Source organism: Eurosta solidaginis, chromosome 2 (genome assembly GCF_040869045.1).
Source record: "Eurosta solidaginis isolate ZX-2024a chromosome 2, ASM4086904v1, whole genome shotgun sequence".
Taxonomy (NCBI): Eukaryota; Metazoa; Arthropoda; class Insecta; order Diptera; family Tephritidae; genus Eurosta; species Eurosta solidaginis.
In genome coordinates, this window is record NC_090320.1 from 294,666,519 (window position 1) to 294,684,600 (window position 18,082).

Here is an 18,082-nt window from a genome sequence, read left to right on the forward strand (position 1 = left end):
TCAAGTTTTTCGCCTTCTTCTTCATCTCTTATTGCCAGACCCAGAGGGTGGTATGTATTTTGTTCCAGTCCCATTCCAAGTCTCAGTCCCAGTCCCACTCCGAGTCTCTGTCTCAGTCCCAGTCCTAGCCCTAATACCAGTCCCAGTCCGTCTCTGGTATACTTCCCGAAAAAAAAACATCGTAAATACTAATATAGACAAATTTATAAAATCGAAATTTCAGGCAAATCGAATAGGACGTATGTAAATACGTATGTGGGTATTATTAATTCTTGTCTTTATTTCGGCTTCGCATGCATATTTATCAGTTTTGCCAGGTTGATGCGATTAAATCGAATATCACAATGAACTTTAGAGCTCTCAGCAACAGCTTTCATTTAATATCCATAATACACACATTCTAGGGGTATCCGGGACCATGTTTTGGCCTATATCTCGAGACCGTGGTCACCCAGCGGTGTAAAACTTACTCTGTACTAAAGCATACATCAACAGCTTCAATTTGATACCCATAATGTAAAAACACATTCTAGGTGTATCCGGGTCCACGTTTTGGGCTATATCTCGAGACCCTAGCCTCTCAGTTTTATGAAAATTATCCTGTGCTATAGCACTCATCAACAGATTTCATTTGATATCCATATTATATAAACACATTCTAGGTGTATCCGGGTCCACGTTTTAGGCTATATCTCGAGACCCTAGCCTCTCAGTTTTATGAAAATTATCCTGTGCTTAGCACTCATAAACAGCTTTCATTTGATATCCATATTGTATAAACACATTCTAGGGGTACCCGGGTCCACGTTTTGGGCTATATCTCGAGACCCTAGCCTCCCAGTTGTATGAAAATTATCCTGTACTTTAGCACTCATCAACAGATTTCATCTGATATCCATATTGTTTAAACATATTCTAGGGGTTCCCATTTCCACGTTTTGGGCTATATCTCTACACCCTAGCCTCCCAGTTGTATGGAAATTATCCTGTACTATAGCACTTATCAACAGCTTTCATTTGATATCTATATTGTATAAACACATTCTAGGGGTACCCGGGTCCATGTTTTTGGCTATATCTCGAGACCCTAGCCTCCCAATTGAATGAAAATTGTCCTGTACTATAGCACACATCAACAGTTTTCATTTGACATCCATATTGTATAAACACATTCTAGGGGTACCCGGGTCTATGTTTTTGGCTATATCTCGAGACCCTAGCCTCCCAATTGAATGAAAAATAACCTGTACTATAGCACACATCAACAGTTTTCATTTGACATCCATATTGTTTAAACACATTCTAGGGGTACCCGGGTCCACGTTTTGGGCTATATCTCGAGACCCTAGCCTCCCAGTTGTATGAAAATTATCCTGTACTTTAGCACTCATCAACAGATTTCATCTGATATCCATATTGTTTAAACATATTCTAGGGGTTCCCATTTCCACGTTTTGGGCTATATCTCGAAACCCTAGTCACCCAGGGGTATGAAAATTATCCTGTGCTATAACACTCATCAACAGCTTTTATTGATATCCATATTTTTTAAACACATTCTAGGGGTACCCGGGTCCACGTTTTGGTCTATATCTCGAAACCCTAGCCACCTAGGGGTATGAAAATTATCCTGTGCTATAGCACTCATCAACAGCTTTCATTTGTTATCCATATTGTATAAACACATTCTAGGGGTACCCGGGTCCACGTTTTGGGCTATATCTCGAGACCCTAGCCTCTCAGTTTTATGAAAATTATCCTGTGCTTAGCACTCATAAACAGCTTTCATTTGATATCCATATTGTATAAACACATTCTAGGGGTACCCGGGTCCACGTTTTGGGCTATATCTCGAGACCCTAGCCTCCCAGTTGTATGAAAATTTTCCTGTACTTTAGCACTCATCAACAGATTTCATCTGATATCCATATTGTTTAAACATATTCTAGGGGTTCCCATTTCCACCTTTTGGGCTATATCTCGAAACCCTAGTCACCCAGGGGTATGAAAATTATCCTGTGCTATAACACTCATCAACAGCTTTTATTGATATCCATATTTTTTAAACACATTCTAGGGGTACCCGGGTCCACGTTTTGGTCTATATCTCGAAACCCTAGCCACCCAGGGGTATGAAAATTATCCTGTGCTATAGCACTCATCAACAGCTTTCATTTGTTATCCATATTGTATAAACACATTCTAGGGGTACCCGGGTCCACGGTTTTGGCTATATCTCGAGACCCCAGCCTCCCAATTGAATGAAAATTATCCTGTACTATAGCACACATCAACAGTTTTCATTTGACATCCATACTATATAAACACATTCTAGGGGTACCCGGGTCCACGTTTTGGGCTATATCTCGAGACCCTAGCCTCCCAGTTGTATGAAAATTATCCTGTATAATAGCACTCACCAACAGCTTAAATTTGATATCCATATTGTATAAACACATTCTAGGGGTACCCGGGGCCACGTTTTGGGCTATATCTCGAGACCCTAGCCTCCCAGTTGTATGAAAATTATCCTGTATAATAGCACTCATCAACAGCTTTCATTTGATATCCATATTGTTTAATCACATTTTAGGGGTACCCGGGTCCACGTTTTGGTCTATATCACGAAACCCTAGTCACCCAGGGGTATGAAAATTATCCCGTGCTATAGCACTCACCAACAGCTTTCAATTGATATCCATATTTTATATACACATTCCAGGGGTACAGGTCCACGTTTTGGGCTATATCTCGAGACCCTAGCCTCCCAGTTGTATGAAAATTATCCTTTACTATAGCACTGAACAACAGCTTTCATTTGATATCCATATTGTATAACCACATTCTAGGGGTACCCGGGTCCACGTTTTGATCTCAAGACTCTAGGCACGTAGCGAAAAAAAGGGTAGACGTTGGCCGATTCTCAGACCTACCCAATATGCTCACAAAATTTCATGAGAATGGGTTCTGCCGTTTCGGAGGAATTAAGCCTCTAAAACCGTGACAGAAGAATTTTATATATTAGATTTTCAGTGAGAAATGCTTGGAGTAATTTGTTTCTTGCTGTAAGGTGCTTGTTTTAACGAAGTTGGGGGAGTGTCCGCTCGATGCACAGTGTGCCATAAGCGGTGTTTTATGTGTAAAGGAATTTGGTCATTGTTTGACGTTTGATATATGCTGTGCCAATCGCATTTTTATACTCAGTTGAGCAGAGCTCACAGAGTATATTAACTTTGATTGGATAACGGTTGGTTGTACAGGTATAAAGGAATCGAGATGGATATAGACTTCCATATATCAAAATCATCAGTATCGAAAAAAAATTCGATTGAGCCATGTCCGTCCGTCCGTCCGTCTGTCCGTTAACACGATAACTTGAGTAAATTTTGAGGTATCTTGATGAAATTTGGTATGTGGATTCCTGGGCACTCATCTCAGATCGCTATTTAAAATGAGCGATATCGGACTATAACCACGCCTACTTTTTCGATATCGAAAATTTCGAAAAATCGAAAAAGTGCGATAATTCATTACCAAATACGGATTAAGCGATGAAACTTGGTAGGTGAGTTGAACTTATGACGCATAATAGAAAAATAGTAAAATTTTGGACAATGGGGGTGGCACCGCCCACTTTTAAAAGAAGGTAATTTAGAAGTTTTGCAAGCAGTAATTTGGCAGTCGTTGAAGATATCATGATGAAATTCGGCAGGAGCGTTACTCTTATTACAATATATCTGCTTAATAAAAATTAGCAAAATCGGAGAACGACCATGCAAACTTTTTAAAAAAATTTTTTTTAAATTCAAATTTTAAAAGAAAAGTTAATATCTTTACAGTATATAAGTAAATTATGTCAACATCGAACTCCAGTAATGATATGGTGCAACAAAATACAAAAATAAAAGAAAATTTCAAAATGGGTGTGGCTCCGCCCTTTTTCATTTAATTTGTCTAGGATACTTTTAATGCCATAAGTCGAACAAAAATTTACCAATCCTTGTGAAATTTGGTAGAGGCTTAGATTCTAGGACGGTAACTGTTTTCTGTGAAAAAGGGCGAAATCGGTTGAAGCCGCGCCCAGTTTTTATACACAGTCGACCGTCTGTCCTTCCGCCCGGCCTTTAAAACGATAACTTGAGCAAAAATCGATATATCTTTACTAAACTCAGTTCACGTACTTATCTGAACTCACTTTGTATTGGTGTAAAAAATGGCCGAAATCCGACTATGACCACGACCACTTTTTCGATATCGAAAATTACGAAAAATGAAAAAAATGCCATAATTATATACCAAATACGAAAAAAGGGATAAAACATGGTAATTGTATTGGTCTATTGACGCAAAATATAACTTTAGAAAAAAACTTGGTAAAATGGGTGTGACACCTACCATATTAAGTAGAAGAAAATGAAACAGTTTTGCAGGGCGAAATCAAAAGCCCTTGGAATCTTGGAAGGAATACTCTTCGTGGTATTACATATATAAATAAACTAGCGGTACCCGACAGATGATGTTCTGGGTCACGCTGGTTCACATTTTGGTCGATATCTCGAAAACGCCTTCACATATACAACTAAGGGTCATTCCCTTTTAAAACCCTCATTAATACCTTTAATTTGATACCCATATCGCACAAAAAAATTCTAGAGTCACCCCTGGCCCATCTTTATGGCGATATCTCGAAAAGGCATCCACCTGTAGAACTAAGGCCCACTCCCTTTTAAAATACTCATTAACACCTTTCATTTGATACCCATTTCGTACAAACAAATTCTAGAGTCACCCCTGGTCCACCTTTATGGCGATATCTCGAAAAGGCGTCCACCTATAGAACTAAGGCCCACGCCCTTTTAAAATACTCATTAACACCTTTTATTTGATACCCATATCGTACAAACAAATTCTAGAGTCACTCCTGGTCTACCTTTATGGCGATATCTCGAAAAGGCGTCCACCTATAGAACTAAGGCTCACGCCCTTTTAAAATACTCATTAACACCTTTCATTTGATACCCATATTGTACAAACGCATTCTAGAGTCACCCCTGTTCTACGTGTATGGCGATATCCCGAAAAGGCGTCCACCCATAGAACTAAGGCCCACTCCCTTTTAAAACACTTATTAAGACCTTTCGTTTGATACCCATATTGTACAAACGCATTCTAGAGTCAACCCTGGTCCACTTTTATAACGATATTCCGAAAAGGCGTCCACCTATAGAACTAAGGCCCACTCCCTTTTAAAATACTCATTAACACCTTTCATTAGATACCCATATCGTACAAACAAATTCTAGAGTCACTCCTGGTCTACCTTTATGGCGATATCTCGAAAAGGCGTCCATCTATAGAACTTAGGCCCACGCCCTTTTAAAATACCCATTAACACCTTTCATTTGATACCCATATAGTACAAACAAATTCTTTTGTCATCCCTGGTCCATCTTTATGGCGATATCTTGAAAAGGCGTCCGATTAGATATTTGTCGGAACCGGTCGGATCAGACCACTTTAGCATATATCCCGCATACAACCGATTTTTCAGATGGTTTTTGTCACATCTAACTCAATTGATCAGATTGAAACTTCAAACTTCACCATATGCTTTCGTATATCGCACATATTGTTGTCTGAAAAAATGGATTATATCGGACGTATATATAGCATATATCCCCACAATCGATCGATCAGACATTAGGTCGAACTAAAGTCTGTTTTGTACTGCCCGATTTAATCGCTGTATCAAAATGCTCCATTAAAGACATCATGAGACATTTTGATTTAGCCAAATGGTTTGAATAAGCACAGCAAGAACAGCGTATTGTACGTAATTGGTTTGCGGGGAATACACTGTGCACCAAAATGGCGATAGAGCGGGCGAGGTCTCTCCCGCCGGTCAGCATAGCCACCAAACAACCAGGAAAGTCTACGATACTGCCACTTTTAGAGCTGACAATGGCAAAACTTTTAACCCCTGCGATTTGAGGTCATGAACATGAAATTTTCTGCCCAGCTGGTAAATGTGTTCAGCAAGAACACGCTGATAGCATCGTCATTCAATAGGTGTATGCGATAGACGGAGCAGAGGAAATCGGGTCAGATACGTCACCACCGAATGTGAATGAACAAGCTCTACAAATGCTGCTATTTTCGACATTCTTGGCGACATGAACGGCCCGATATGGGAATAATAGCCGTGTTTTTTAACACGCGCGTATACGTTTCGTTTGCGCGTGTTAAAAAACGCCTATCTTCGCTTAGATAATGCTTAGGAGACCCATCTAGCGGCTGTGGTAAAACAACTAGCTACAGCAACAGGGTGTACCGAAAAGCGGAGACGCAACGCTCTGATGGCCATAAGGTATAACATATAGCTGAATCAGTTGCGATGAATTGTGGACACACATAGAATACATAGAATTAGTGTACAGGGTGAAACAAAGACACATATTTCAGTTACATCTGAGTATAATGCGTATTGAAATTTAGTAGGACAAAATTTATGCGCAGCAATTTCAGAGGTGTATTTATAGTTTGTCTCTTAGCAGTCAATATAAAGTTTAAGCGTAAACGGATATACGCGTGTTAAAAAACACGGCTAATATATGCAAAACAAAGCCACAACTAATGCACTAAGGCTGTTTGCCGGCGCCATGTTCGGAGATAAAAAGTTAAAGGTATCTGGACATCGTGGTTATAGTGTTAACAACTTTGTATTCTTTACTTTAATTTTTAAAATAATTTTTAATTGAGTTTTCATGTTAACTTAACATTTTTGAATAACTTCAAAAAAAGAAAATTCTAATTAGTTGGAAAATATTTAAACTCAAAAGTAAATAAAAGATTTTTTAAAATATCAACACGAATGTTGATATATTGGCGATCCTACCAACGATCCTGCGCAAATATTTTATTTCATTAATGACTGTAATGATTACGAAAATTTCCATTCGCTAATTTTTAATTAAAATACATTTATTATCTGAAACTATATCTGTCCGTCCTTGTATATATAATACCTCGTGCTTGTGGTAAATGATTTTTTGAACAAAAAATTTCGCAATTTTAAAGTAACTACTCTGTCATTTTTACAACTACTTAAATAGTTGCGCGAAACAGACTAAACGAACAGCCATCAGTTTGTTTACTTAAAATCCAATTTGGAAATACATTCGGCATCAACAAAAAATTATGAATTTAGTGATTATAATACGAAGCTATAATTAACTTTAAAAATATTTCGTTTTGAAAGTGCTTAAAACATTTACTATTGTGAAAATAAGTGAAAGTCCATAGACATTCGTAGATGGACTGTGTGGAAACACCCGAAAACGGAAATCAAATTTTAGCAGATTTGATGAACAAAATAGTTTAACCAATTGTTAAAACTTTTAAAGAAACAATAAAAAAATTAAAAAGTAAAATCATAGTACCATAATTGTAAATCGCACATCGATTTAAAAAAAAAATGAAACTTAAATATACTTCAATTAATAAACAATATTTTGTGCAAATTGCATATAACAGTCGCTGTAAATTCTTTATACGAAACAAAAACAAAAAATAAGTGCGGACAATCAAATAAAAACATAAAGTACTTATAGCAGAAATTTACTAGTAGACATGCTATAAATTTTATGCAACATAAATAAAAATAAAATTTTTCTACGAATCGTTAATTAATAAAGAACTCTAAAAAACAATATACTACGCTTAAAACAATGGTTAAGTTTTCCACTTCACTACAACAAGAGCTATTACAACAATTTTACGCAAAATACACACAAGAACGTATTTAAAGTATAAGACATCACGATGAAAATGATGAGATTTATAAAGAAAACAACAAAGCCATTGCATAAACAGCAACAACAATGAATTTAATTGTTATCACGTCCAAAAAACGCCATTTATTCCCTCAAAATCTCTACACTCATCAATCAAATACTTATTAATTTTAATATTTTTTTACTAATTTAATTTTATGTAAGTATAATTTTTATTTTAATATCATATTACAAATTTTCCAATTATAATTTAAATTAAAATTTTAAACCTTTTAAACTTTCAAATTTATTTTAAGATTATTTTTATATTTTAACAATTTTAATATAAATTATTTAAATTTACTTATTTTTTATATAAAATTAAATATTTTATTTAAATTGTTAACTCCCTTTCCAAAAAAAATCTTAAATATTTTCTTATTTTCAAATTTTTCATTTAAATTTCTTTTCATATGATTCTACGTTCACCAATACGAACTCGTAATTTTACAAATTCAGAAAATCAAAATATCAACCATACAAATAACATCATGACTCACAATACAACTCAAAATTCTAACATTAATACAACACAAAACAACATCTCTAAAACAACACAAAATACTTCAACACAAGATAACTTTACAAATTTTCCTTCTACTAAATCTATTAAATTACCACAATTTTGGCTAGATTGTCCTGATGCCTGGTTTTTGCTTGTTGAAGGACAATTTGAAATTAACAATATCAATGATGATAATTTAAAATTTCAAAATGTTCTAATTACTCTTCAACGAGATACTATATCTAAAATTGTAGATGTTATTAACCCTCCTCCTCTTTTTAATAAATATGATACAATCAAAAAAATTCTATGTGAAAGATTTTCTCTTAGCGAAGAAAAACGATTAGAACAATTATTTTCAAAAACTGAACTTGGTGATCGTTCACCATCTGAATTATTCAGATTTATGAAATCACTTATAGGTTCTGACTCCATAGTTAGCCAAGAATTACTCTTCAAATTGTGGATTCGTAAATTACCACAAGAAATACAAATTCATTTGACTTCCAATAATAATCAAAACAGAGACGAAATTATTATTTTAGCTGACAAACTTTTTGATTTAATCAATAAACCTCATTCTTCCAAATCTCCTGTAGTATCAAGTATAAATAATAATATTTTAGAACAATGCGTTAAAAATTTAACTGAATTAACTACAGCTATTTATCAAAATTTAAATAAAATTTCTAATGATATTAATCAATTACAAATCCGTTTAAGATCTAAAGATAGAGATAGATCTAAATCTCGAAATTTTTCAGGATCAAGAAATTTTTCAAACAATCGTAATTTTAATTCGCAAACAACTATTTGTTGGTATCACAAAAAATTTAAGAATAACGCTCTCAAATGTATACCCCCATGCAATTTTAATCAAAATCATAATTCAAATTGCGAACAAAATTTAAACTGAAACGATCCATTATGACGGTGACGGATAATGGAATTATTATTAAACCTATTCGTCGCCTATTCATATTTGATAAATTCAATAAACTTAATTTTCTTATCGATTCCGGTGCAGTTGTATCAGTTATTCCCTTTTCTAAATTTAAAATTTATAAAAGAAATTCGGATCTTACTTTGACTGCAGCAAACGGTTCTTCAATTGAAACTTTCGGTACAAAACTACTTAAAATTGATTTAGGTTTAAGAAGAGATTTTGAATTTCCATTCATTATTGCGAATATTGATACACCAATTTTAGGAGCAAACTTTTTAGAAAAATTCGGAATTATTGTCAATATTAAAAATAAAGAAATAATAGATTCTACTACAAAAATTAAAGTTGCTGGATCTTCTGGATTTTCTGATATTTTCTCACTCAAAATTCCTATTGTCGAAAATAAGTTTTCAAAATTACTTAATGAATTTCCATCTATTACCTGTGAACCAGATTATACTAAAAAAGTTAAACACCATACGGTTCACAGGATAGAAACAAAAGGTATTTTACCATTTTCGAAACCCAGACGTCTTGATCCAATCAAACTTAAAATTGCTAAAACTGAATTTGAATTTTTAGTTAAAACGGGTATATGCAGACCCTCAAATTCTCCTATTGCATCTCCACTTCATCTCGTTCCTAAAAAAGAACCAAATGATTGGAGACCTTGCGGAGACTATCGAAGACTTAATTTTATTACTACACCAGATCGGTATCCTTTACCACATATTCACGATTTAACAATTGATTTAAAAAACAAACAATTTTTTTCCAAAATTGATCTTGTGCGTGCTTACTACCAAATTCCAATGGCAGAAGAAGACACTCATAAAACTGCAATAACTACCCCTTTTGGAATGTTTGAATTCGTAAGAATGTCTTTCGGTTTACGAAACAGTGCTCAAACTTTCCAACGCTTTATTAATGAAGTATTTTCTGATTTCGATTTTGTATTTACATACATTGATGACATTCTTATTGCCAGTGATAATGAAGATCAACATATAAATCATTTAAAATCAGTTTTCAAAAGACTTGAAGAATATAATTTAAATATCAAACCTTCAAAATGTACTCTCGGTGTAAATAAATAAAATTTTTTAAGTTACGAAATTTCAGGCGAAGGTATTAAACCATCTTTAGATAGAATTGAAATCATAACAAATTTTAAAAAACCAATTTCTATAAATAAATTACAAAAATTTTTAGGTATGATAAATTACTATCACAGATATATTAAAATGTTAGCAACAGAACTTAGTCCTCTGCATGAAATGTTAACACATGCAATTAAAAACAAACTCAAACAATTAAATTGGACAAATGAAACCACAACAGCTTTCGAAAATGTTAAAAAACTTTTTGCTAAAAATACTTTACTTACACATTTCGACAAAAATGGTATTTTATCATTAGCAGTAGATGCATCAAATGTTGCTATTGGAGCAGTTCTTCAACAAACTAGCAATAATATACTAGAACCCTTAGCTTATTTTTCAAGAAAATTAACTACAACAGAAACTAAATACTCAACATTTGATCGTGAACTTTTGGCTATTTATAACTCAATAAAACATTTTAAACATTTTCTTGAAGGTAGAACTTTTACAATTTATACTGATCATAAACCTTTAATTCATGTTCTAAATTCTAAAGTAGATAGATCTCCTCGTCAACTACGTCATCTTGAATATATTGCTCAATTTACAAATGATATTCAATATATACGTGGAAAAGACAACATAGTTGCCGACACACTTTCCCGTATTCCAGAAATAAATGCAATTTCAACTCAAGATATAAATTTAGAAACTTTATATAAAGAACAGCAAACTGATACATTTTTACAAAAAACCATTTCTGATCAAAATTCTAAAAATAATTTAAAAGAAATTCATATTCCAGTTATTAATTTAAATATATGGTGTGATGTTTCTCTACAACCTTTTCGACCTTATGTTCCACATTCTATGAGAAGAATTATATTTGACAAAATTCACTCATTATCTCATCCAAGTATAAGAACAACTAGAAAATTAATTCAAAATAAATATTATTGGCCTAACATGCGTAAAGAGATTAACGATTGGACTTCATCTTGCATCAATTGTCAAAAATTCAAAATTTCAAGACATACTAAATCTCCTATCCAAAAAATTCAAATACCATCAGGCCGTTTTGAACATATTCATATGGATATTGTTGGACCTCTTCCAGTTTCAAATGGAAATTGTTATATTTTAACAATTATTGACAGATTTTCACGTTGGCCTGAAGCTTATCCACTTAAAGATATTTCAACAAATACTATAGTAAAAACTTTTATTCAAAATTATATACCACGATTTGATTCATTGAATATTACAGTAGATCAAGGTTCACAATTCACCTCAAAATTTTTTACGGAATTAACTAAACTTTTAGGTTCTCATAAAATTCATACATCTCCTTACCATCCCCAAGCAAATGGCATGATAGAGAGATTTCATCGAACTTTAAAAGCAGCAATTATAGCATCAAACGACTCGGTTCATTGGTCTGACATTTTACCATTCATTCTACTTGGTTTACGAACTTCTATTAAAGAAGATTTAAAATGTTCATCTGCTGAACTTGTTTATGGCCAAACACTTAGAATACCTGTGAATTAATTATTTCAAATAGTAATAAAGAACATGATTTTTCTAATGACGCTCTTCATAAAATAAGAGAATATTTTTCGCTTGTTCGTTCTAAAGTTTTTCATCATAACAAAGAAAATTTTTTCGTTCCTAAACAATTAGAAAATTGTGAGTATGTTTTTGTTAAAGTTCTTCGTAAATCTAATTTAGAATCACCTTATGAAGGACCTTTTAAAGTTATCTCTAAGAAACATAAAACATTTACAATTCAATACAAAGATACTATTAAAAATATTTCAATTGATTTACTTAAACCAGCAAACATACTTATTAACACTAATTTAAATACAAATACATTAAACAACAAAAAACAAAAAAAGGTTACATTTAATATTAATTAATAATTTGTTTGTTTCAAATTTTCTTGGAGGGGGAGTAAATATAGTGTTAACAACTTTGTATTCTTTACTTTAATTTTTAAAATAATTTTTAATTGAGTTTTCATGTTAACTTAACATTTTTGAATAACTTCAAAAAAAGAAAATTCTAATTAGTTGGAAAATATTTAAACTCAAAAGTAAATAAAAGATTTTTTAAATATCAACTTGAATGTTGATATAGTGGTGTGGTGGAAGCGTGCTCCGCCTACCACACCGAAGGTCCTGAGTTCAACACCAGGGCAAAGTATCATCAAATATTTAGAAACAAGTTTTTTCAATTAGAGAAAGGTTTTTCTAATCGGGATCGTTATGACCATATGAAATACACGCAACGTCAAATTTAAATGATTACACTGTCAACGAGATTGAAAATTACTTTTATTTAAAATTTTCGCATCAGGGTTGAGTCATTTTGAAATGAAACAAATAGAAATAAGAAATAAAAAATTATTCATCATTTAAAATTTTCTGATTGATGAATAAAAAATTATTTTTATACTCAGCTGAGCAGGGCTCACAGAGTATATTAACTTTGTTCGCATAACGGTACCCCTTAACGCCATAAAGTAATCGAGATAGATATAGACTTCTATATATCAAAATGATCTGGGCGAAAAAAGAAATTCATTTAGCCATGTCCGTCCGGCCGTCCGTAAACACGATAACTTGAGTAAATTTTGAGGTTTCTTAATGAAATTAGGTATGTAAGTTCCTGGGTACTAATCTCAGATCGCTATTTAAAATGAACGAAGTCGGACTATAACCACGCCCACTTTTTCGACATCGAAAATTTCTTAAAACCGAAAAATTGCGATAATTCATTACCAAAGATGGATAAAGTGATGAAACTTGGTAGGTGGGTCGACTTTATGACGCAGAATAGAAAATTAGTAAACTTTTGGACAATGGGCGTGACACCGCCCACTTCTAAAAGAAGGTAATTTAAAAGTTTTCCAAGCTATAATTTGGCAGTTCTAAAGAAAAATTATAAAAATCGGATGAAGAACACGCCCACTTTAAAAAAAAATTTTAAAAGTCAAACTTTAACAAAAAATTTAATATCTTTACAGTATATAAGTAAATTATGTCAACATTAAACTCCAAAAATGATATGGTGCAATATATACAAAAATAAAAGAAAATTTCAAAATGGGCGTGGCTCAGCCCTTTTTAACTTAATTTGTCTAGAATACTTTAATGCCATAAGTCGAACAAAAATTTACCAATCTATGAGAAATTTGGCAAAAGCATAGCTTCTATGATGATAACTGTTTTCTGTGAAAATGGACGAAATCGGTTGAAGGCACGCCCAGTTTTTATACACAGTCGACCGTTTGTCCTTCCGCTCGTCCGCTGACACGATAACTTGAGCAAAAATCGATATATCTTTAAGACATATTTGTTCTGTGCAGTACGTCTCCCGACGCATGGAGTATGCTGAGGTGGAAAAACTTAGTCACTTTATGTGGTTTCAAAACAACCTTCATGCTGGGTAAGTGAGGTTCTTCCACTGAGGTAACGACCACCTAACATCCGCTGAATGAACAATGATCCACTCCTATGGTCAAAGCCTCCTGACATAGACAGCTTTCTTGCACTCCCATTAGAGGATTGTGATGACCATTCCTAGATAAAAGCTCCCCCATTGGATGGAATTAGTTAATATAGTAGCAACAGTAACACACCCAAGGGACAATTCATAGAAAATTTTCTCTTAACACGAAAATTTACCAAAAAAATGGACATTTCCCTGAACGACGAAAATAAAAATCGATAGGCTTCCGTCTTCGCAGTCACTAAGCGGTTGATCGTCTTGGATTCAAAGAACAGATGAGGCGGATGTTGTAAAGTTCTTCAGAAGGGAGAGATGAGGAGGAGTACCATACATCTTGATACTTAAATGGAAGAGATCGGTGTGAAATCTAAAATATTCGCGAAATGGTCCCAAATTGTTCCAGATATAGCCCTAAAGTGAAATCGATATTATGCCTAACTGACTCTAAAAGACATTTTTCAATTTGTCGAACTTTTGGCAGGCAATTGGAAAACTGAGCTGGGTTATCCTTGAATAAAATCAAACTGGATACGAATACCCAGAAACCATATCTTCATCTCATAATAAATAATAGTTTAAAAAAACTAAAAAAAAACCCGCTTTTATAGCTAACCGAACTAAAAAATAGAAGATAAATTTCAATTAAAAGGAGTTTATATACAGATTAAAAAGCGTGGGGTGCATTTGACTACATTTCATATCTTTCCTCTCAGATAGTTGCCAATAGAATGATTGTAACATTCAATATCAAGCACCCCACGCTTTTTACTCTGAATTAAATTATTCTGTTAATAACTTAAATTTTATTATAATTTTATTAACACGCTTTTATTAGCTTGGCCTGTATGTAGCTATGTATCTATGTATCCATGTATGTATGTAACGGAATCTTTGAGCTTAATTTTCACCGGTTTCTAGAAGTCTGATTAATTTTAAACTTTCCATACGTATCAAGGACCGATGACAATGCAATTATTTGTGGACTGATTCCTATTATCCTTATTAAGACCGCCAGGATTGATAAATTCTTTTACAGATCCTCTGTAGTGGAGTAAGAGAGATAGAGCTAGCGCGCGATCTGCGCATGTCTGCAGTGTCTGGTTTATTTACTCTTGCGCTCGGGCACTCGGCACAGCAAAACGGAGGCAGATACTTTTTCAAGGTAGTTGCATTCTCACCTTGTTCATCCGTTATACATGCGTCGTAGGTACAAATGAGTAAAATACTCACAAATTACCGTATATAATGTTTATAAAATATATAAATTATAATAACCATGAGTCACAAAAGTCTTCTTAATCAACAAATAATCGACCATAAATTTCGATCTATTTATTTTACGGAACAAAATTTGGTAAACACCAAAGCTTTGAAATTACAGTCGGTAAAGAAGGAATTTTATCAGATCAAAAAATGTGTAATATTAGAGTCTTATTGATTAAAGTACAAAATAACACTTCTGAATTAGAAAAAACACAAGACCGGGTCTTTAATTGACTAGACGTGTGGGAAAATGGCTCATTGCTTCTTAATTGTGTCAGTATATTCCACTGTCATCTCTCTTCGTGACGAGAGTATTTATCCTCGCCAATAACCACGTGGGGTCAGAACCCACTAACGCAATTTGATGCCAATTTGGGGCGCAGATTGGTGTCAGATTGGCTGCAAAAATTGCAATGCAACATTTGCCCGCAAACTGCATGCCGATTGACAGCAAACTGGACGGTAACGATAGATGTCTCAAGTTAGACGGCAAACATTGATGCCTCTTTGTAAGCAAACTGACAGCAGATCTTGACATTGTAATTTTTGAAGCTAATCTGATATCAATCTGCGGCTCAGATTGACAACCAACTGCGTCAGTAGATTGATGTCAATCTGAGAACAAAGTCTGAAAAATCATGTTTTGCAGTCAATTTGACTGCTGTTTGTCCCCAATCTCTGCATAGCAGATTTTGCATTGCAGGCGTGGTTATTGGGGCTGATTACTTTTTGTTTCAAAGATCATTCCGGCATAGCTTTGTTCCTACAGTCGATATAGAAGGAATTAATTATAATTTCAACATATCTAACCACAAATTCTTACCGAATAAAGAAACAATAACAAATTTTAATTCAGAAAAACAAGCCGGTAGTTTAACTAACTATTCATATGGAAAAAAGCCCGATTGAGTCTTAATCGTTTCGGTATATTCTGTAGTTACCTCTTCGTTCCGGGAGTGGGTAATTTGCGCGCCCGCTGCCTCCGTGGATGTGGTATCGCTTTTCAGGCTCCCTCCCCGTTCTCTCCTAAGTTCTTACTCCCGAATACTTCTGTTTTAAGGACGATTTCTGCATAGCTTTGGTTTTACAGTCGATAAGGAAGGAATTTGAAAATTCCAAATCATTAATTCGGACCGACAAAAAATGTTGCAAAAAAATTAATAAACATTTGTTTTTGTTTAATAAATTAGAAAACTTTTTGAAAAAAAAAAAAACTATAATTTAGAAAAAATATTGAAGCTTTTGATTTAAAGTAAGAAAATAATATATATATATATATAAATGAATTGTCTTTCATACGACCGCAATGTCTGCCCAAACGGCTAAGCTGATCTCAACTGTAAAAAGTAGTTTCTTGAACCTTTTTGTGGAAAGTTTATAGATAAAAAAAATTCAAAAATGTTTGATTTTGCAGCCGAAAAATGCGGAAAGCTGAGATCTCAAGATTTCGCATTTTTCTTGCGTTTTCAGTACATTGTATGCCACTAAACTATCAAACCGCTGAGCCGATTTGGTTTGTTTTTGGAACATGCGTCAGCGCTTTAAAGGAAAACGTTCCTACCATAAATTGACTACCGGGGTACCGCTGGAGTCCCGACCCCAGCTTTTGGAGATATAGGTCATAGAATATCTTTGTACGATATGGGTATCAAATGATAGGTATTGATGAGAGTTTTAACAAGGATGTTAAACCGGGTTCATACGAGAACCCATTCCCGGAATATCGACCAAAATGTGGACTAGGGGTGACGCTAGGATGCTTTTATACGATATGGGTATTAAATTAAAGGTATTGTATAAGTCTTTCGCTAACAATATGCCCTGTATTTAGGAAAAGAGGGTGCACACGGGTTTCATGAAATATATATATATATTTGATTAAAATTAAAACTTTTCAAATATAAACAATTTTACAAAAAATGAATTTGTTTAAATATTCAAACACTGCGCGACGGCGGGCGGGCGAAAAACTGAAAGAATGACGCAGGCACGAACGATGCGTGTTGGTGGGCAGTTTTAGATAAACTGATTTGATTGTGCACTGTGGTAATCAGCGAACACAGCTGAGCTGCACTTGCGGGGTCTGGCCGGGTGTTGCCAGACGGAGGGGGGCGGACTTAGTCCGAAAATTGGATCATGTTTTCAACACCCTCCCCCAAATTTTGGTTATAGGTTCCTTCGATCAACGGAAAGGTTTTAGGATAAAAATAATTTCGATATATAAAAGGGGAGTGGCACCTCCCATACAAATGGAATCTTTGCTACTGCATAACTTTGAAGGTATACATGCCAGAACATTGAAATTCAGTAAGGAGTTTTATCAGGTCAATCCCTAACACCACCAAGAAAATGTGGAATTGAGAAAAGGGGGCGTGGCACCTCCCATACAAATGGAATATATCATACTGTATATCTTTGTATATTAATTTTGTCTGTGTATTAATGTTAGGAAAATGAAAATTGGTAAGGAGCTATATGACGTTAAGTTCTAAAACCTCAAGTAAAATGTGGAAGGGGGAAAAGAGAGGCGTGGCACCTTCCCTACAAATGAGATTTTTCAGAACTATAGCTGCCGTACATACTTAAGTTATTTTAACACCTAAAGTTTGACTGCATTGTTGAGTTTGGCTGTTATGCCTTTTGGACGTTTAGTAATCTGCCGCCGTTAGAAAAATTGGTTGTCTTCAATCTATCTACATCTATATATATAAAAATCAAATTCTGTGTGTGTGTGTGTGTCTTCGCTATGGAAATGTATTTCCCACACTTCAATCATCACCAAATTTTGTTATAGGTTCCTTCGATCAACCGGAAGGTTTTAGGCTAAAAATAATTTCGATATATAAAAGGGGCGTGGCACCTGCAATACAAATGGAATCTTTGGTACTGCATAACTTTGAAGGTATACATGCCAGAA